Genomic DNA, 21945 nt, shown 5'->3' with positions numbered 1-21945 from the left:
CTGGTGAACATAAGAGGATAATGTGTTTTGAACGCACCCTCCAGTGTTAGAGGTGTGTGCAGCCGTAGCCGAGTGCTGATGATATTCATGACCAGGGATAACAACGGTGATTTACATTCTGTCTGCCCAGTTGGTGAAGAGGGATACGGGGGAAAATAGCATGCCTCTTCTTTTCTCCAACAACTTGAATCCCTCACTGAGCAAATTCCATTTTTTAAGTCAAACTGAGCAATTTGCTGAGCAATATCTCAATGTGCAAGGAGACAGAAAGCAGCACATTAGTTACACAAGAGCTTCAATTCACAGCACTCCAGGCAGGAATTCATTGTCAGTGCTTTAGTGCTGTGTGAAAGTGAGCACAAGGAGACTTTCCATGCACATGGTGGTGCTGTGAAAATTGTTTTTGTCAGATGGCCTTAAGCAATTTTACCCTAGAAACCGAGGGAGATGGTGAGTTGAATAAAGGCAGAGTGAAAATACATAGCACTAGATAAGGCATAATGATTCAAAGTGATGCTGTGAAACCTTATGGGAAGAAAAGGTGCACGAGGACACACACACACACACACACACACACACACACACAAGTAACAGCCCCTCCCTCACTGAAAAGAACCCTTTACCACCGAACAAGCCTTTTTCCTGAACTGCTGTCAGACCAGAGATAGCCCTTTCTAAAATAAGACTGCACTATTTCATCAGGCAGTGTGCACTGGGAGATGCTGGAACATGTTATGTAAGTGAATGATGTCTGCAGGGGATTGATTTTTAAGTGTTTCATCAACACGAGCAAGTGTGAGATAAACTTGACATGTGATTATCTATCATCATATCAGTTACACAATACTTTAATGAGATTATTGACATTTTTATTGATTTTCTTTTGCTCCTTTCCTTCCATTTCCACATATTTACACACAGTTCTGACTACGTTCAACAAACCTCAACATTGCAGGCTATTCAGACAGGGAAAACAAATGTTGGTAACAGGCTTCATGTGAGTCATATTTGTGACAGTTTCTGGTTGTTTCTTTAGTCTCCAGGAGAGGGCAGCACAGCAGCAGTAAAGAAAGCAAAAACGCCCTCTTGTAGTCATGGCAATTCCTTTCCAAAAGTGTTGGGAGTGAGAAAAGGACATTTCATTAATGAGACAGTATAAGTGCCTGAATCCTGAAACCCTGCCACGCTTTGCTCATGTCAATTATCTGTGTTGGCCACAGATCACCATCGCTTCTTTATCACTGTACATTTTATTGGCATCGCATTATCTCTCACTCAATCATTATCAACCACTCTCTCTTCCTGTCTGTCTTATGTTATTTGTCACTATTACGATATCCATTAACATTTACAGTTTATTGTCACCAGATTATAATTCTGTTTAACCACCTCAGAAAATCACACGCTGCACACTCTGTTTTCACTGCTCTCTTCTTGCAGGTGGATTAGAGCCCTCACTCTTTACTATTTATTTGTGATGATGACACAACACACACCTCACAATAGTTGCTCACTTCATATATGCCCAAACATAATGGAAAGTAAGACGAATCATGACTGAAGGAAAATAGTAGGCGATATCTTTCAATTAAAGAAAAAAACAAAAACAAGAAACACAACAGTTTCAGTCATAAATCCAGGGGACGTTTCCTCATTTCACCTCTCTGGGATCAATTTCTCATTTTTCCACTTTGCAGAAGTTGGAGGACTGATTGGAATTGGAATAGCCTGCATTGAACCTGGGGTGGATCCTTTGCCGCATACAATGCATTTGTCATTGAGACATGCATTTTGCAAGGCCACCCTTCACAGGGGATGATTTCATCCTTTAAATTCAGTGTGCTCCCACCAAAGCGCTGCCCTTGATCTTTATGTTAACTTATAAAAAAAAAAATGTGCTGGTGTTCTTGTGGGGCGTTCAAGGCTGCTACCGAGGCAACACAAAGCACTTTTTTTTCCAAAAGGACCAGTTTTGTGCTATGCAGCAGAACCATTACAACACATACAGTACATGTATGGCCTGGAACACACTACTTCACATCATGTGGATCATATTAAATTCATTCCAGAGCTAACTGTCCATGTTAAGAAAAAAAAATAGCACTGGCTTTTTGTGTGTCACCCAGCGAGAGTAAACTCTGCTGCAGAGATTGCTTTCATTTAGCAAGCATGCTATTCACCACGCACATTACACCATGATACTGCTGCACTTTCACTGGGTGACTCAGTGGGAGAGCCAAGGCCTGCACACTCTGCCTACACAGGTGCTTTTCAAAGTGGGGTCAAGGGGCTGCCTAGGAGGGGTGCTGTGGTGGGATTGTTGCTTCAATATCACTTTTCTCTCCTGCAGCTCCACACAGTAAAACAAAGACTACAAGACACGATGTTCTGATCACGTTCCACTTTATTCCCTCACTGCAAGTCATTTTTGAGCTGAAGCAAATTAAAAAGATATTCTTAATATGTAGCCGCAGGCCGAAATAGTCTACAGACAGTGTGCATCACACTCCTGACCCCTTTTAGATACATATACTATCTGAACACTCATTTTATAGCATGATGAGGCAGTCAAGACTCCTGGTCTCATTGCATGCTGTTACACCCACTCTCAGAGGCTTTTTGAATATGCGTTTGGTGTAAGGGAAGCAGAAATGATGATACCTCAGAGAATCAACTCTACCAGATTGTCTTCCACCATTATTTCAGATTCATTCCTCTTGTCTCCACGACTCTTCTCTCTCCCTTCTCCTTTATTTTGCTTCCCAGAGAAAAAAACTTGACAGAGACACACCGACTTGTATCCTGTCGCTTTTGTTACAGTTGACTAATCGAAAAATAGCACCCTAATTAGTCGACCTTTCCATTATGTGTGATACTTGCATTTGTGGGTGTGTTGTCAGATTTATCTTTTTTAGATTATTAATTGGCATAACACTGTGATTGACCTCCTCTGGATCAGGCTGTAGGTTTGATTTTTTTGTTTTGCAGAGGAAAAAAAAAAGAAGCATAGTCTGATTCCCTAAAGCGCCATGATCAGAAGTAAGACTAAGAGAAAGTTCAAACAAATGTCAGGGTCAGAGACAGACGGGGAGACAGACTTGAAGACAAAGGGGGAGCGTTATAGTTGCCTGTTGTGGATGTACATAACGCACCCACCCACACACAAATACAAAGTCTCCCTCCTGGGTCTCTGGCACGTCCACATCCACATGGGCCTGTAAATGCAGACACACACAGCAGATTAGGAAAGCTGATTTATTGGTTGTAAAATGTTAATATAGCTATAAGCTGTGCTCATGAATTGTTAATTAAGGCCGTGACAGACTCGTCACCTAAAATGTTAATGAGGTGAGATTGTGTCGGGGCCGAGAGGTCTCTGTGAGCTACTGAGCAAATACAACAGATGAGCTGAATCCTCAAGACCCCCACATGCTATAATAAGAAACGCTGAGGGCACCTGAGATGGGTCGTGCCCATTTGGCTATAGAGTAATTAAATTAATGAATGGCAGTGTGTGAATTAACCATTGTGATAATGAAAGGGAATGATAAATATAATCCATTTTTACCCTCAGCCAGCCTATATCTGTACTGTCTTGCTCAAACTGACTCATCAGCGATGGGAGAAGTATTCAGCTATTCTTATCTTTATATTCAAGATGAGCAAAAATAGAACTTTATTCATCCCAAAGGAAGTTTTGGCGCTCAAGATGGTCATTATTCAAGTGAAATAAACAACTTACATAAACAGTAAGAACAGGATCGGACAGGTTTAAAGGTATATAATAATAGTGCCTGATAGTAATTCTTGCCTGTGTCTAGTATCCAGCAGTGAGAGAGAAGGTGGGTACAGGGAGGAAAGACCTCCTGTGGCATTCAGTGGTGCACCTTAGTGGTAGCTGTCTACTGCTCAAGGCGCTTTTGTATATAACCATAAAAAGCATGAGGAGGGTGAGAAATATTGCCAGTCATATTCTGAACCATGAGTAGCATCCACCAGAGAATCAGATTCCCTCCCCCATTTATCCACCTTAATGATAATGGTACTTTGACTTTAATGATTATACACACCTGTGTCATAACAGCAAAACTTCAAGTGTACTTAATAGCACTAAGGATGGCTGGTTTCCATGTAAGTGTGGCAGTGAGCCACAGGAGTCAGTTAACTATCAATTATACAGATTCAAATTTTAACTACTACCTATCATATTGTGTTTGTTTATAAATATGCATGATATGTTTTATGCTCATCATATATTTGTGTGCAAAATATGTGAAATGACTAGCTGTCAAATAAAAAAAGGTATTCTGAAATTAAGTGTATTGGAAGTATAAAGTTGCAGTGAAGTACTTAAAACAATACTTAAAGTAAATATACTGTGTTTTCCACCACCACAGTATCTATTGGAACAAGGAGGAAAGTTTTTTTAGACAGGCAAGTGGAGTTGCACTACAAGCAGGAAATAGCCTTTGTCTCACTTCCATAAACACTAACTGCCTAGAGAATATGCAATATATTCATATTGACTGTATACTCTATACTTTTTGCAGTTCGAGTTACAAACAGTCTTTGCTTTCTACAACAGCAAAGAAAGTCACTGCAACTGAGAATGCTACTGCCAATTAAACAAATAAAAGCAAAATTGGTTAATTATGTGTTTTCTGGGTTCTCTCTGGTTCTCTCAGCTGTCTTTACACCGCCTGCAATTAATTGTAATTACTTGCAGCTGTGGGTCCCACCACCAACAACACAGAATGACACAGTTTTGTGTAAAAATACAAAATCTACTGACAGTACGGATATAGCATGGTTCCCCTTGGTGATGTAAACTGAAAGAATAATGATGCCATGGAGTCAGTTAGTTAGCCTTTTATTTTTAGCCTATACTTTTATACATTTTGGTGAACTGGCATCATTAAAACTATGCTAATTAGCTTCAAGCACTTCCTATGAGCGACGTAAGGCCTACCTGTGGGTTTGAGCGCTGTCACTGGATTACTTTTATACTGAAGAAAACCGAGGATGGTTTCCTGTGGAGTTGTCAGAAGCGCCTCTTTTCCTGCGATTTCTGAGGATTTATGGACGTTTATTCGCCGTGGAGAAGACGGAGACAGTGATTTGTGTAAGTAACTTTGAGTCTAAAACATGTTTGGGTCTGCATGCACTCTTTTGCGTGACAGTGCTAACTCTGCAGCTGTGTTTGTTAGCTACCCAACTCTGCGGTCACTTTGCTGTTTGTAATACTTCTGTGGCTAATGCAGCCTTTCACAGGCAAGCTAGCCTGACAAAGTGTTGCAGGGTGGCTTTGTGGAGGAATGATAATGTTGAATAATATAAAACTGACAGTTTTTTCTGTCCCTTCATCTAAAGCTTCAGAGTTAAGAAACTCTCCCCAAAGGGCCTTTTCTCCAGGGACCACTGCTACATTTCACTACTGCTAAGGTAAGTGTCATTATTTATGTTATCATGTAAGTTGTGTATGGTGCTTCTGTTCAGTCAGAGTGTGCAGGCTTGGCAAAGAAGCATTAGCTGTTGTCTCCTCACTTCAGCTTCATGCTTTGGTGTTTGTTAGATGCTGATTTCTTTTGTTATGTTGCTTCTGTTTGCTGGTATGTGCATGTGGTAGTTGTGTTTCCCTGCTTTGGACAGGCTGAGTTTATTTTTTTTTTTATTGGTTGGCATTTGGCATGTAGATTTTTATGCGCTTATACAGTTTATTTGCGTAATGAAATGTACAGTCAGTTGCCAGTTTATTAGGTACACCTAGTTAAAGCTATTGCAGTCCAACATGATAGTCCTGAAACCAATCCTGCCCTAATTAAGGTTATGATAGTATTAGAGGTTTTGATGAAACTGTGGGGTCATTGAAGAGGCTGTTTGTGAGGCTTTTAAACTGTACTGTACTTGAGGTGTCTTTCTTTAAGCTCACTGCAAGTTCAAGTCGAGTAGAGAGTCATGGTATATTGGTTTTAGGATATATAAATAATTGTTGTTGTGTACACTGCGCATTTACATAATGATTTCTATGTAATATTGGCATCATTGCAATCTCAGCATGGCTTTTGTGACTCCCAAATGGGTTATCACAGTCACATTTCTTCCACATACTCATCTTGGCATAGAGGAATATTTCCAGTCAAAGCAGTGGGATTATGAGACTGTTTGCTGCTTTGATGTTAAAGAGACGGATTTGTATTGTCTCACTGTATATACATGTCACGCTCCCCACCACTATCTTAAAGTACTACTAGGTTCAGATTTATTTAAGTCCATCTTAACATATAACTACACATTCATATTAAAAGAATTATTGGTTGTTGCATCCATCCCTCGTGTCCATATTGGCCTTGAAGTGATTCCCTCCGAGTTTTACTGATGGAAGAGATAATTTATTGATAAATTTGTGAGGTGGACATTTCAGCCGGTTGCTTATTGGAGCAGCAGATGCAGCAGCTGTTAAGTAATGAGAAATTGCAGCACAGAAAATGTCAAACATATGTTTGTGGTAATTTAGAAACAATTTCTCCACAAGGTTTGTCCACCAGAGAGCACAGATTTTTCAACTGTAAAATGTCCCTTGAAGTACAAAATCCCTTCTTTGGATGATCAAATACAAGGAATGCCTATCTAAAAATGCTTGTTATGTATTTATGCTAAAAAAATAAATATTGTTAGTGGATTTTCTAAACTGAAATCTCAATCTCCATCAAAATGACTATTGGTTGGGCTCTACAAGATCAGGTATTTGTTTTACTGTCCCTCTGCTGCAGCTCAGCAAGTAAACATTGTATGAGGCAACGCAAACACTTAACACCGTAACTTTGGAGGCAATAACTCTCTCAATGTACATATGGCCGTGTGAGTACTAAAGTACCATTTATTAGAAAATACTTTCATAAAAGTGATAAGAACCAACAAAAAAATAAACACTCCAAGAGGAGTCATGATGTTTGCTTTAGCTGAGTTTATCAAGTTAATCTTTTCACTCACACTTTCATGCAAGGGAGAGGTGATGCTCTCCTCCTCTCACATGAAAACTCTTTTGGCTTTTAGAAATTTCCTCAACTTCTCAAGGAGTTTTAATCAATCATAGAAGCACCTCATTAGTCAATCGCAACCTTTCATATTTCATCCTTTTTGATTTGCTCCTTTTATTACATTTTATTTATTTTTTTCAATTCTTTATCTTTGTAGTAATTTCTTTTGACTCCAATTAAGTCAAGGACTGCACTGAATCAGATGCAAGTGATGTAACCCTCTTTCAGATTTGGTCCTTTTGTTGTTCGAAGGGAACAAACACTTCTCCATCTGTGCTCTATGCAAAAGTGTGAAGAAATAACTAACCCTGAGCTTTGGCTTGAATGCCACAGTGCTTGTTCGAAAAGGGTACGGGTTTCCAAAGATTTGACGCACTTTCTCAAGTTTGATTTCACCTCAAACTTCAGCAAAGTGTGAGTTCTTTTAGTGCCTACATTGCCGTTTAGATATGAAACTTGATTGCAGAGATGAGAATATTAATTTAATTTAATGTTGATAAATTATGATATGTGATATGTGATGGATACAGGTTAGTCATGACATCAATAGATTATTGATGTACAACTTTATGGTGCAGTATGACTCATAGTGATGTAAATGTTTTTGTGTCGAGTGTAGGGCGGGTGGGGCTCGGGGTGATGATGTCAGTGTGACATCAGAAAGGACCCGTAATGCTATGACTTAACTGGCCCATTTGGTAAGTCCCCACTCCCCTCGGTACACATATTCTCTCCCCACTCTTCCTCCCACATGCAGCACACCCCCAGTGGTGTGCAGTGTTTCACTCTGTGCCAAAGCACCCAGCAGAGATTCACACAAAAGTAGTCATTTCTTTCTAAACACTAAGAATTCTCTGTTCCTCTGCAAGACACAGGGTGAAGAGAAGAAGAGGATGCAGATCACCAGTGGTCTCTGATCCATATTGGTGTGAATGTAATTGATTTCCCGCTGTGTGGAATCTGTCTCACAGAACAAACACTGACTGAATAGTTGAAAGGGCAGAGAAAATCTGGGCTTCATCTCGCAGCTCTCTTTATATCCGTTTTATCCCTGTCAAATGCACAGGCAAGGTACAGCACTTATGGCCTTCGTATGGTGATCGTGACTTCATTACAGCTGTCTTTCTGGTGAAACCTAATGTAAATAATCAATGTAGGTATGCCACATAACGCAACATTTATAGCCTAAGCTTGTTTGCGGTGCCCATCAGGAAGGCACATACAACAATATACAAACTGTTGTACCTCGCCTTTAAATAATGCCCTGCCATGATTCATCTTGAATTCTGATGGTGAGAGTTCAACATATCGATCCCCGGAACAGAAAAAGTTGGCTATCCAAAAGCTTTCTGAAAGTACGCCAGAAACCTCCAGAGGTTTCACTATGTCACAGAGAACCTTTGGAGTGGGGTTTTTTAGGCATTTGTAAGTGTACATGATGATGCTCCAATTATAGCCTGACTGATAAAGGATTTTAGAGGAACGCTATTGCACATTAAAAATGACAAATGTACCCGGTCCATGGTTAGAAAATAACTAATATAGACATAACAACATTGGGTTATGACAACCCATTGGTACTGGGTAATGTTAACCCAGTATTCAGTCGGTGCTATATTGACCCAACATTAGATCAGTTTTTAACCCTGAGATTTTAACTTGCGCTGGAAGTAGATCTCTGCAGTTAGATACGATAGGTAATCCAACCACATTCTCGTTGGTTGAACTCACAGTAGGGTTGTTGCAATATATAGGTATTGATGATGCATGTGATATTTAAAAAGGGAAATATTGATATTGTGTTAGTAATACACATGATAATATTGTGATGGCAGATGTTAGGCCTTGTTGAGCTTTTGCTTATTTACTAGTTGCCTCTTCACTATCCATGAAGTGTAATTGTTCTTTTGTATACTTTTGTACAGTTATAGTTGCGCTCTCTCTCCACCTCGCTACACTTCTATTTGAATCTAATTAATTTGTCGAAAAGGAGATAAAACACAATAAACACATTTTCTATAAATATTGCGGTAATATTGTTGTTGTGAATTGTCATGTGGTGAAAATCTCATATTGTGACAGCCCTAACTCAGAGAAAAGTATTTTTAAATAATTTATGTAAAATTCAAATTTTTTGGAAAGCTCTCCGTGCTACACAAATTTCCTAAATCTCAACAAGTGCAAAGTTAACTGGACCCATTAGTCAAATTAACACAATTATGACAAAAAGACAAAGACTGAAAAAGTAAAAATTTTTTCTAGGCATGATTTGAAGATACTTCACCTGTTGCTGTTGTTGTTGCTACCTAAAAACCGCAGTATCTTTCAGAGCTGTGCTTTTGCCAGGACTTTGGATGCTATAAACTCCTTGGAGTGCGGGCGCTGCTGGCAGTAAAGGCTCATCTGGAACACTGGAGACAGTGATTAGAGAGAGGGAATCAATAATACATGGTAAGGGACGGCTAATGTACCACAGGGACTGACAGACAGACAGCGGCGTCTCCGATACCCAGCCCGCTGTCTCATATCCGCTGGTTTCGACACACGAAGCCAGACAAAGCAAGCACATGAGGTATCAAAAGCAACCAGGGAAATAAAAGCTGTGGAAGAGAGAGGTTCTACAAATAGGGATAAAAGAGTTTGAAAGCAGAGAAAAACAGCATACAGGTTCTATAGGAGTAAAGCAAAAAGAAACTGAGGAGTGATATTTGAAATAATAGCTGATTTAATCAATAATTTCCTGAAATACCCAAATCACATGATCACAAAGGATTTTTTTTTTTTGGTGGAGTAAAGAACAAACACAAACAGCGGCGGACAAACACAACAAGCTTATTTCAGTAGTTTGTGTTCGAAAGAGGACCCTTCATCCTCACACCGACATGATGTTTCAAAAATCAATACAGGGCTGTGAAACAGGCCAAAATGAAATAAGTGTGCAAGCTGTCCGGGAAATAAGATTGGCAGGCAGACAGAAGCATGCCACCAGTCTCTGGGGATGGATGCTCGCCAAGCGGTCTCTCATCCAGAGAGAGTGGGGTTAATGCCTCCTCTACATTAGCACACTAGCACAACGGTGGCTAGCTGACCTCAGATCCAGAAATACTAGATACACACACACACACACACACACACACACACACACACACACACACACACACACACACACACACAAACAAATGAAAAGATGAACAATAGATGTATGAGACAATGATGATCTAATTAATCAGTGATTGGAACAACTGCATGCTTCCTCTTTTGAATGCCACCCACCCCTGTGTGTACACACACACACACACACACACACACACACGCACACACACAGTATACTCCTGCCCCCACATCTCCCTCTTCATTACACCCCCACCTCTCTGTCTCATTTCCAGGACTGCTCATTATTAGGCAACACATACAAATACAGAGACATAGTTTACAGATTCAGACAGAAAGATATTTGTCCGCACACAAGGGGCTGCTGTCCGGACACAACTGAATAAAACCTCATTACCGTGTTGACACTCCATAAGCAGACTCATGCACCACGATGCCACAGGTTGCTCGTTACTGTTCAACTTGCTCTTCTCAGCTTGAACCTCAACAGCAGCAAACCAGGCTCTGTTAGCGCCCCCATTCAACATCACTGCCTGTGACCTCCTGCTCATCATGACAGGAACAGTGCAAAGCAATGATTCAATAAACAAATACACAAGCTTTATATGTTTGGTGTGATGTAGTGCGCCTCTGAACGCAGCATTTGGCTGTGGAATGTATCAGTTGGTTTGCAGAAGATATAGACATGAAATTCAGCAGGTTGGGAGGTGAGAGCTATGTATGTTGAAGTAATAGCAAAAGTGTTACCATGGAGACACAGGTGAAATGACTGAACTGTTTCTAACCTCGACTTGGATGGCGCTTATGTGGCGCTTAAGAGACAAAAAAGAAGCAGATTTTTTTGTTAACGGGTCTATTGAGAAAGAGTGAGTCAAAGTCAATGTTTTGAGTCCTTATTCAGTGAGTTCAGCCCATTCAGAGTGCTCAATGCCACAGAGCGCGGAGGAAGATTACAAGAGCAACGTTTCACAAACTTATACACAAAGAGAAGCAGATGAGGTAAAGTGAGTGCACAGAAACAAACTTTGACAGACCAATAAAATCACATACAAGTTTTGATTTAGTATCCATGCAGGCTGCAATCATTGATTATTTTCACTCATGGTTTAGGCATCTTGTCTAGAAACATAGTGAAAAATGCTGCCCATCACAATTTCAAATAACTTGTTTTGGCTCACCAACAGTCCAAAACCCAAACGCAGACTTACCAGCAAATATGTAATGTTTTTGTTTGATAATGGTAAATGTTCTAACCCTTTTAACCTGCAGTTTTCCTCTTCTTCTGCATCAGTAGCCTATCTTTAAGGTTGGAACACGTTGTGCTCAGTCTGTATCATTGTTCCAGCTCTTTATTGAAGCTATTTTATATTTACAGCAAATTATTTAGGCGATTAATCTGTTGAGTGTCTTTTCAATTATTTACGATTGATTCCACTAAATTCCTGTGCGATGTTTTATAGCGTACAGATCTTTTTTTCTTTTTCTTTTTGCAATGTGTCATTTTTAATTGGAGGAAACTTGTACAGAAGCAGGTGTGGAAAGCCTCAGCTAACTCTCTGACTTAAAGTGATTATGGCTTGTGAGTAACACCGTAGGAAGCGTGTAAGGTTGTCACAAACAGGCTGACTGGCATCTCGTCAAACACTCATTCACCCTCCCATCATCGTGCGCCCTCTTCGCTGGGCTCAATGATTCATCATCCCCCAGGCGAAGGAGGTTAAACTGTAAAGGGACGTTTGTCTGTTGGAGAGGACTCCCCCTGAACAGCCTACGCTGAGCCTGTGATGACATTTTCATTTGACCCATAGCCAACGTTCCTGTAATGAGAAGCCATCAAAAAGCAATCTCCTAAAATAGAAAGGGATTTCAATTTGAGGACGCCTATATTGATATGCAAAATATGTCAAAAAAAGCTTTCCAGTGAGATCAGTTGGATACATTTAGAGCCAGTGGAAGCAATGGGATGATGCCTTAGATTGGTTTGATTTGCGTATGCCAGAGTAAAATTATGCTAACTGGTATAGACTCAAAGGAAATTTTGAAAAGGAGAAAAAATATTAATCTCACATTCAATTTTATTGAGGATGTGTATGAAATTGATTTCTCCCTTAGGGTGTTTCAAACCTAAATCAATTATATCATCATAACTGGTCCACAAGAAGCCACAGTGCAGCTTCAAGTCCATAAATCTGTTTTGCAATAAAGAAGTGTTAGAAGTAGATATTTTTTTGTGCTACTCAACCTCTGTGGGATGAGTAGGATTTTTTTCATAATCTGTAAGTGCCAGTTACCACTACAACTAAAATGAGAAAAAGGCAGTTAAAAAGAAGCTAAATTTAAGCCTGCAATTTTTGTATTCATCATTAATAGATATGCCAATTAGTTGATTAATTGTTTTGTCTCTAAAATGTAAAAAGTCTATTATTATCTCCCTGACCCCACAGTGATGTCTTCAGATTTCTTGTTTACCAACAAACAAACCCAAAGATATTCAGGTTACTATCATATATGACAAAGAAAATGATAAATTCGTCACATTTAAGAGGCTGGAAGCAGCAACTGTTTTGCATTTTGCTTAAAAATTGATCAAAAAATTGTAAGATTGTTGATTTTAATTAAATTTTCTGTCAATCAGCTTAATCGATGAATTGACTAATTGTCGCAGCTCCAGCTCACTGCAAAGCTCTCAGTATGTCTGAAGTACTTTTTGGTTAATTCTCAAACATTGTGACAGCGATGTTTTAGCTCTTCTGAGAGAATAACTCAGGAAATATCTTTGCTTAATGCTGATATCTTGTCATCATTTCACCTGATCTTCTCGTTTCTCATGCTTGACTCACCAGTAGTAAAATGACCTTCCCTCCTCCAGTCAGGATTAAATTAAATTATTAAATTTGAAAAAGTGAACTAGTCAAGAAGAAATGCTCTGATCTCTGAAACTGTCACAATTCTCAATTTTGAGGTTTATTGAGAAAATGTCCATTAGTGTTGATTAGTCAGCGAACTTTGTAATGAAATCTTGTTTATAAATAAACTCAGACCTATAATTGGCATTTGTGTACAACGGTGGCAGCACATGATTATATTCATGATTGATTTATCTGCCTTTTTTTCTCTATCAAATTCATTCAGTTTACAATATATAAAACCGAGAAAAGCAGAACATCCTCACATTTGAGAAGCTTAAAAAAACACAAATATTTGACATTCTTGCGTAAAGACTCTTCTTGTCTAAATATTAGTTCTGCAACCTTCCTTTAGAAATTGGTCTTACTGGCCCTTAACTTTACAAAAAGGCAAAGCAATGCTCAGAAATCACTGATGGCTGCATCAGCAACTCAGCAAGCGTTGTTGTCTGGAGCTTATTCTTGATTACGCAGACTGCAGTGATGATGGGAGCAAAAGTATAAGTCGGTTCTCACATGTCCTGCACAAAGGCAGCAGTTTAGATCATTCACACCACAACAGGTAGTTGTACAAGTATATCACAGTACAAGATCAAGACACAATATCACCATTCATTTTATCTGCTGTTATGGAAACAATCACTTACAGTTACTCGAAAAAAAAAAAAATGCATGCAACAGTAATTTTCGTTTAATTTCCTTCCATGGGTGGAACCAGATGAAAACATTACATGCTCTACTGTCATCGGAAGGTTTCATTTTCTCCTGAGCCCCGGATGAAATCTACCTTATTGCCGCTTCCCTCCTCCCCTACACCCATCGTAATGAGAGAATATTTCCCCAGAGTGTGAAAGCATATCCAAGCTATACTTTTAGAAACTTTTATTAAAGCAACCTAACCAATTATTTTTGTGTTTGCCTTCCTTCTGACGAGTGACGATCCATTCAATAAGCCTGGCAAATGTTAATGTAAAATGAATTTTCTGTTGAGTTAGTGATCAGTGGTGTCTTTCTGGTTTGCCAGCAGTGCTGCCAACAATAGCTTCATATCTTTCAGCAGGGTTGGTTAGCTGTATGGGCTGTAGAGATGTGAATGGGGAACTATGTGCTAGACCGACGACAACAGCAATACCTCTGACTCAGAGGGATTGCATTTTAATACAAAAGTCTGGCAAGACTCCAGCTGGCAAGACTCCAGCTGGGGCAAAATCTTTTATTGAATTGCCCAGTTAGCCTTTGATCAAACACTTGGGTGGGAGATTGTGTTCTTCAGTCGACATTTATCTATTTATCTCACAGAAAAAGAAAAAAAATAGAAGGAAAAAAAAATCAATCTGGGTTTAGAAATGAGACACCATTGGCTGCAGGCTGATAGATGTCTTATCACTTGCTGTTACCAAGAACTTCAACATTCAGCTTGAAGAGATGCCCAAGATTCCCCCACAAGTCAATTAGCTGCCGTGCAACACTTTAAGAGGGGAGATGCAGGTAGCAGACAGACTGTGGACGTCTAATCACCCGTCAGAAAATCAATCTTTTACGGATTCATGTGTGAGACGCTGCTGTTACCTAACAGAAACCGTGTCTAATGTCATGGTTTCACATCTGAAGGAAACTTTCCCGTTCACCTCTGTCACACAAGAAGTTTCGTTTGTTGGTTGGTGTTGATGCAGGGATTCATTATGTAGTGGCATTATTCAAGCATTTCACTTCCTTGTTGATTATGATGAATTGGAAAAAAAGCATTAGGGAATGATGAGTTGTTTTTCTTCCAGTTAACTAGGTGTCACTCTTTCCTTTTTGAATTCCAATTGTGAACAAGCAAGTGGACATACAGTAATTTTATTGAGCAGCATTGCAGACTAGAACACTCTGTAGTGAAGCCACATGCCACAGAGAGTTTCCTTATAGCAGTGGCACAGGGATGGAAGGATTCATTTGAATTTCCTCTGCTTTTGTAAAAGTTGGCTTTTTATGCATTGAAACGGGCAGTGTATCCTCCTGAGCTCTAAACCATGGGGAGACACTGTTCAGGGAGTATCACTGCCTTTTGAAATCTCTACAAAATAAAAAAGTTCATAAAAATGCTCATTGAAAGCAGCAGTGGTCCTCTCAGACCAGAGAGAAGACCCAGGATAAATCATTGTTTCATGTTCCTGCAAATGGGCTGATGTTTGTTTCATGATTACCTGGCTCCTGATCTGGGTTTAAAACCAATCAATTGCTTGGCTTTGGTTGGAAAGGCTGAACAGAAGCTACAGAACCCTATAGAAGATACTGGCTGTAACGTGTTGCCCTCTCATCAGTAGTCAGCATCTCTTGGAATTACAGGCTTTGGCAGAATCGTCCAGTGTTGACATTTTTTCCTGGTGATAGGGTTCATATAATCTGTTATGTAATGCTGATTGTAGACTGTGAGTTCTGATCATTAGGGGATAAAGGAATGACCCCTTTGAGTTACATCATCTTGCCACTGACAATTACATTGAAAGGAAATATAGCTGAGAGTGGGGGCAGCTACCACTTTTAATGATCTCAAATGCAACGATCATATAGAAGTCATAGATTTATCCAAACTGCAGAGATGCAAATTTTAAGCAATTTCTTTTAATCGTTGCTGCTGGAAACACCTGCTAACGCCTGCTCTGCTGGGATAGGTGTCCCAGGGATGCACAAATAGTGTCACCAACTTTATCAGTCCAGGAAATCTTTCAACGTTTACTCCCACTGGTAAAATGCATCTCATCACTTTTGTGTTAATTTTATTCGCAGCATATTAAGAGTACTACTCATGTCCCAAATGTTAGCACAGTAGCTACAGTGCTGCTCTCTGCTGCCTGACAGTCGGCTCCTGGTCTGTGTTGTATGGGCAGCTGCTCACTGCTTCTTTTGAAGATGGTAGTTTGGTACAAGCATGAGCCTCAGACAGCTAAACCTTACTGCTGCCAGACAGCTCCTCTGTAGAATTTGCACAACTTTATGCTGCAGTGTTCATCAATGTGAGTGCCACAGTGAGCACAGAAAGCCATGCTACCACTTATATCTTCCTTTGATGGCAAGAAGGTGCATTTGTTTGATGAAAGATGACCAATGTGAAAGAACCCTGACAAAATCTTTGTTCGTGGCTACAAAACGGTGAACCTACGTCACACTGTGAGAGAGCTTCAAAGATGGCCTTTGTCACAGTCTTGCGACCAAAGTTCTAACCGTGTTAGAAATTTAGGATCACCATTTCACAATGTAACTGCTGCTACTAACCAACCAATAGAAATGACAATAGAATGACAGTCACATGTGTTTATGTATAAACGCCTCAAGCTCTTTGCAAAATTAAACCAAGTTGGCCTTACCCGGGTCCACATTCTCCTCCTCCCCTTTTTTTCCATACACATAAATACCGCTATTGCAAGGGCTTGATTCTTGCTTAGCTTCATTGTTTACCACTCGTGGCGCAGATGGATGATGCGCGCTGATCTTTTGTTCTTGTGTATTGACTTGCATCATAGTCTACAATTCAGTAGGTGTTTTCATCGTACAGTTTACAAACTTGTCACAAGTTAACTTGATCCAGATCAGTGTGGCCAGCAATAAACGTTTTTAAATGTTTTTACAGGTGGTCACCAAACGCATGTAAAACTTAATCTGACTGAACAATCAGAGCCTCCACCAGCTGGTGAGAACAGGTACTACAACAATCTATAGTTTCTACATTTATTGACAGTTTTAACGAACGTCCTCGTCTTCTGCACTGTTGATTAATATATTTTTAATCGATTTAAATTACAAGTTGGACATGACACCTGTATAAAATGATTTGTATATTAAGGGTTATTGTGACTTTAATGTTTTACCTTTTTATTAGACAGTCTACAGTCTACACAAACCTGATGGGAAAGGGAAGAAAGAAAGAGAGAGGGAGACTGGCATAAAACAAAGGTCCCCAGCTGGAGTCAAACTCAGGATATTGCAATGTAATGGGCAGTGTCCTAAACAGAAGACACCAGTTGTAATTATTTACTAATGTCTAAACGTTAGTTTTCCAACTAACTTTTTTGAATTATTGGTTTCACCTGGCCTTCAAAGATCCTCAAGTGAAATTCATTGTGAGAAATCACACCTACCTACATTGCAGCTACTCACTGACAAGCCTACGTTGTCATCTGAAATGTAATTACAATGCTCACTGCTTGTCTGTTAGTGGTATATAATACTTGAGTTATTCAGGAGCAAGTTGACCATAAGAGTTTGAGATATTTGTTTGTATAAAGGCTTATTGCTCACACTGTTGTGTTTGAACCACAACTTTAGTTCTTGTTCCACACGCAGTGACACCGTACACAGACTGTAAAGCAAATCCCATTCAGTCGTAAAACAACATCCATCAAGCTGTCACAGTGGGGATGGTGGAGAAGCTCCAGTGGATCCACAAAACAACATTAAACCACCACAACAAAAAACAGCAACATTCAAAACGCAGCACTGAGGTTGCAGTTACCTGCCATTACAGAATGAACCTTTGTTATGTAAGCTGAAATCAAGTCTTGAGCCTCTTGTTTTTCATTTGCTCTCAATATAATTTGTCTATTGTAAATATTTAGTCCTAATTAAAAAAAAAAAAAAAAAAAAAAGATGAAACAGAAACACTCACTAAAAGAAACTGTATTAAGTGGCCTGAAATTTGAAATTATACTGTTTCATCAACACTAAAGTCAGTTAAAGGAGGACAGAAACAGCACTTTTTCATCATGCAGTAACCAATGACAGCATTTAATATAATTAAACTTTAAAACGATGTCATTTGACCATAAACATACCTCAGGAAACGACTTGAAATCATCCAAACATATAAAATTAATGATTAGCAGTTTGTATTGATATGAGAATATACAGTAAAAAAATTGCATAGCTCTATGCATGGGTTGGTGTTAAAGGATTATGGTGTGCATGATGAACTGCATTGTGAATTTGAAGGGCAATTAAATTGCGTTGGGGCTGAAAGACTCAGTTAACAGTCCCACAGTTCATCCTTTTGAAATGCAAATTGGATGGAATTTTCATGAGGGGTTTAATTTTAAGGCAAAGGAGGGTTTCGTCATAAATCTCGCAATGAAAATAATTCATCCTGTGTATGCTGAATTCTAATAAATAATTTGAATGAATGACTGGGTGAATGTAAGGCATGTAATGTACTGGATGCCATGATGGCATGTCAAGCCTCCTGACATGTGACAAGGAAACCCATCCATCCATATTTATTTCCTCATTAATAACTGTTGCATCAACAAACTCAATTTGCACCTTATATGAACTCCTTATGTGAACACCTACTGTTGCCATGGTAACGCTTTGAGTCGTGAGAGTGTAACGCACCATCAAAGGAGTTTGAACCAAACAATGTGCTGCAAGTCCTTGACGTCGCTCACACGACTGACTTTTTATGCTTGTAGTGAAAAACTGCAGATGTGAAGAGTTGAGGAGGAGTGGAATCGTCTTTGAACGAGGGTGAATTTCACTTGAACAAGATTACCTGCTGTGGAAGGGCTATACAGCTGATGTGATCCTGGGAAATGGAGGCTGGGAACATCAGTGATGCATTCCCCGAGGGAAATGAGGGACTGAAATGTATAGAGATAATTATTTCCTCCAATCTTCCGGTCTGACCCCTGCCCTGGTCCTCTGTGTCCCATCTGTGACTCACCTCTACTCCCCAGAGACGTGTGTGTGTGTGTGGGGAGGAGTCTAAATATTCTTATTCACTTTTTACTGATTAACAGAAGATGTATAAAGCAAAATTGAAAGCGTTTTTAGGAGTTATTAAAAAAAATGTATATACATTTTTTAATAACAGTTAATAATTCCACTTTGCTTTTCTGTTTTTAGTTATGAAAAAGTTAAAAAGCTAAATTTGTAAACTCATTAGCACATTGACATTTTAAAAGACTTCTAGTAAAATGAGATTTTCATTCAGTGTGTATTTCTGCTGTTTTTTAATTCCATTGAAAAAGTGCTTAATGGTTGCTATTAACATTTCCAATCACATTTTATTAAGTAGTTAGTCATCAGATGTATCTATGCAGTACTCAAAGTTCCTCAAAACTTCTTGGCAGAGCTTAAAATTTTCAGCAAACTCAGTATCTTAAGACGTGTTTAATGGTGGTGCTGTAGGCTAAGACTGACCCACAGATTACACGGTTATCTCCACTGCAGGAGGGTTGGGATTGGACACGGTTCGGCTGGCTCTCCATCTCGTCTGCCAGATCAGGCTTAAGTTGAAACAGTGCACTGTATATGCCGACCAGCGTCAGTTTAACAGTGACATTAGCTGCTAGTTTCAAATGTCACTGTTAAAAAAAGTGCATTCCTAACTGCATATTATCAATATTTTATATCCGCTCTTGATCAAATGGTGCATCTTGCTGGATTAGAGGTTTAGTGCAGATCATGTAATGGCAACATGCCCAGTTCGAGTCCAGCTGGGGACCTTTTGTTGCTCTCGCTCCCATTATTTCCTGTTAGCTCTTTACTGCCACAGTCTACGAAAGACACTAAACGCCCCAAATAAACCCCCAAAACAAACAAACAAAAACAACAGCAGTGGAAAAATTGACTACACTGTCTAATGTTAAATATGGAGAAGGAAGTGGTGAACCCACACTGCAGTTCGTCTCACCACTATGGACTGTATTAGCAGCTTTCAGCTTATCGCTTTGGTTTTACGGATCGCAACTTAGGGTTTTGCTTCATCTTCGCTGCTCTCAACAACCTGGTTTCCAGCCACAGCGAACAGCTACAGAAGCTAAAAGGAGACTGAATATTGGTCAAGTTGCCAAAGCCATGACTTTAAATGAATGCTAATGTTGCTCTTTATCTGGTGGGTTTGTAAATAGGCAGCTATTCGCTTACATGTTTGTCGTATAAACTTTGTAAGGTCACAATGTGTCAGTGTTGTGTTTACAGTGTGTTCTGCTGCTCCCAAGAGGCCAATTAATTCAGGTTTAAAGAAAGAAATTTGACAACCTCACTAATCACTTTCAAGACTGTTTTTCTAAAAAATCCCAGTGTATGAGGGAGAAACCACAGACCTCCAGCTGGCTAGTGAGGGCTCCTTTAGGAGTGTGGGTTAAACGTTGGTTACGTTTAAAGAAGCATTAAAGAGAAACAGAAGGCTTGACAAACTAAATGCGAGATAGAAAAAGAGAGAATGGACAAATTACTATAACTTTATAAATTGTAAATATATTTAAAAAATAAATAGAAACATCAGTTGACAGATTTAATGTTTTTATCAGTCAGTAATAATTACATGTCATCACTATGTTGAGGTATCCTCACTATATCACCCATTGCATTATGACTTTTCACTGAATGCCAGCAGCTCCCAAACTGTTGAAAAAAAAGCAGTGACCGTCAAAACCAGCTCACTAATTCAGTCTAAACAAGTCCTGAAGTGTGAGCGGCATGAGGGTGAGGGATGATGATGAGTTTCTCATGGCATGGCAGCACTGTGAATATTTCCACCAGCGTGGGGTTGAAGGGTCATCCATCTTTGTGTGGAGACAGAAAGACAAATAGGCTGACACTCTCCTGTGAGTGGCTGTCATACATCTGTCTCATCATTATTGAGCTGCTGGGGAGCGGCACCCCATCAGCTCGTGTCACATTGCCAACGTTTTCACTCAGCCATGGCACACAGGTTCAGACGCAACAACAATAGACGAGAGACTCTTCACTGTGTGTTTGGAATCCTAACAAGAAGGTAGAAGTTTGTCTCTCAAGTTTGGACCGCCGTCTACAGCACCAAACAGTTAGTTTTTACAGGTGTAGGTTTTGTCAGAGAAAATGGCCCTGGGGTATAGAGGAGGGCTTGATTGGTTATTGAGGGATATGTTGCTCCATCTACATATCAAACCAATTTTTAAGTAACTTTCACACCAAATTTCGAAACATAAGCCCTCAGTTTTCAAAGCAACTGTCGGCACCTTTTAGTGAACCAATCAATCAATCTTTCAACCAACAAAAATGATCAACAATAATTTTGATAATCTTTTCATTGTTTAATTAATTTCTTATTCAAAACTGCCAAACATTCACTGCTTCCAGCTTCTCAGATGTGAGGGTTCACTGATCAATTCTGTTGACAGTTTTTGTCAAACAATCAAAGAATCATTTCAGCTCTATCACTTTTAAGAAAAATACCAAATAATAGATATCAAACCTCCTAAATGTGTGGATTTGCTACTTTTCTGTATCATAGCTTGACACATTGAGCTAAATTGATAAGGATTGATCATTTGAGGCATTTTAAAGCAACCCCCCCCCCCCCCCATGAGACATTATTTCATTATTTTAATGAAATGATTATTTATTAAGACCAAACATTTAATGTATTACAATAAATTTAAGGAATAATAATGATGATGATGATGATAATAATCATTTGCGGCCCTAATTGTTTGCCTTTTTATGTCTTTTGTTAAGCACTTTAAAACTCCTTATTTGTTGACAGGTATGAAACAAATAAATTGGCAGTGCTTTGTAAATTTGATATCACTGGGTTTTAGTCAGACAAAGCAAGACATTTAAAGATATGACCTCAAAATCCCAACAGGTCATATTAATGCAGAAAATTCATTGATATATCATTGGTTCATTTTTTTGACCAAATGATTATCAGTTAATCTGAAAAGTAATAAACACATTATTCAGTAATGTAAACAAGGGTTAGTTGAAGCCTTCTCTTTTTAGCCGTCTTGGTGATTGTCGTTCAGAATCTGTGTGTATTAAAAAAAAAACCCTGGACTTATGTGATACTCCCCAAAACCCTGACCCTGGAGGAAATGGTGGGCAGAAAATGGCTAAGAATAGACCAGGACTGTGAGGGTCGATCTAAG

The 21945-nt window shown here is 39.3% G+C and overlaps 1 long non-coding RNA gene across 2 annotated transcripts in view; it reads left to right on the top strand.

Annotated features, from left to right (window-relative positions):
* The first annotated feature begins 5011 nt into the window (after positions 1-5011).
* LOC130178354 (uncharacterized) overlaps positions 5012-21945 on the top strand; it is a 75540-nt gene continuing 58606 nt past the window's right edge. For both annotated transcript variants that reach the window (XR_008829149.1, XR_008829148.1), the window contains exons 1-2: positions 5012-5122; positions 5371-5442. This is a non-coding gene — a long non-coding RNA (uncharacterized LOC130178354). The remainder of the gene's footprint in view (positions 5123-5370; positions 5443-21945) is intronic.

The sequence above is a fragment of the Seriola aureovittata genome, chromosome 12 (assembly GCF_021018895.1).
Source record: "Seriola aureovittata isolate HTS-2021-v1 ecotype China chromosome 12, ASM2101889v1, whole genome shotgun sequence".
NCBI classification, from domain to species: Eukaryota; Metazoa; Chordata; class Actinopteri; order Carangiformes; family Carangidae; genus Seriola; species Seriola aureovittata.
This window is presented reverse-complemented; position numbering and strand designations above follow the sequence as displayed.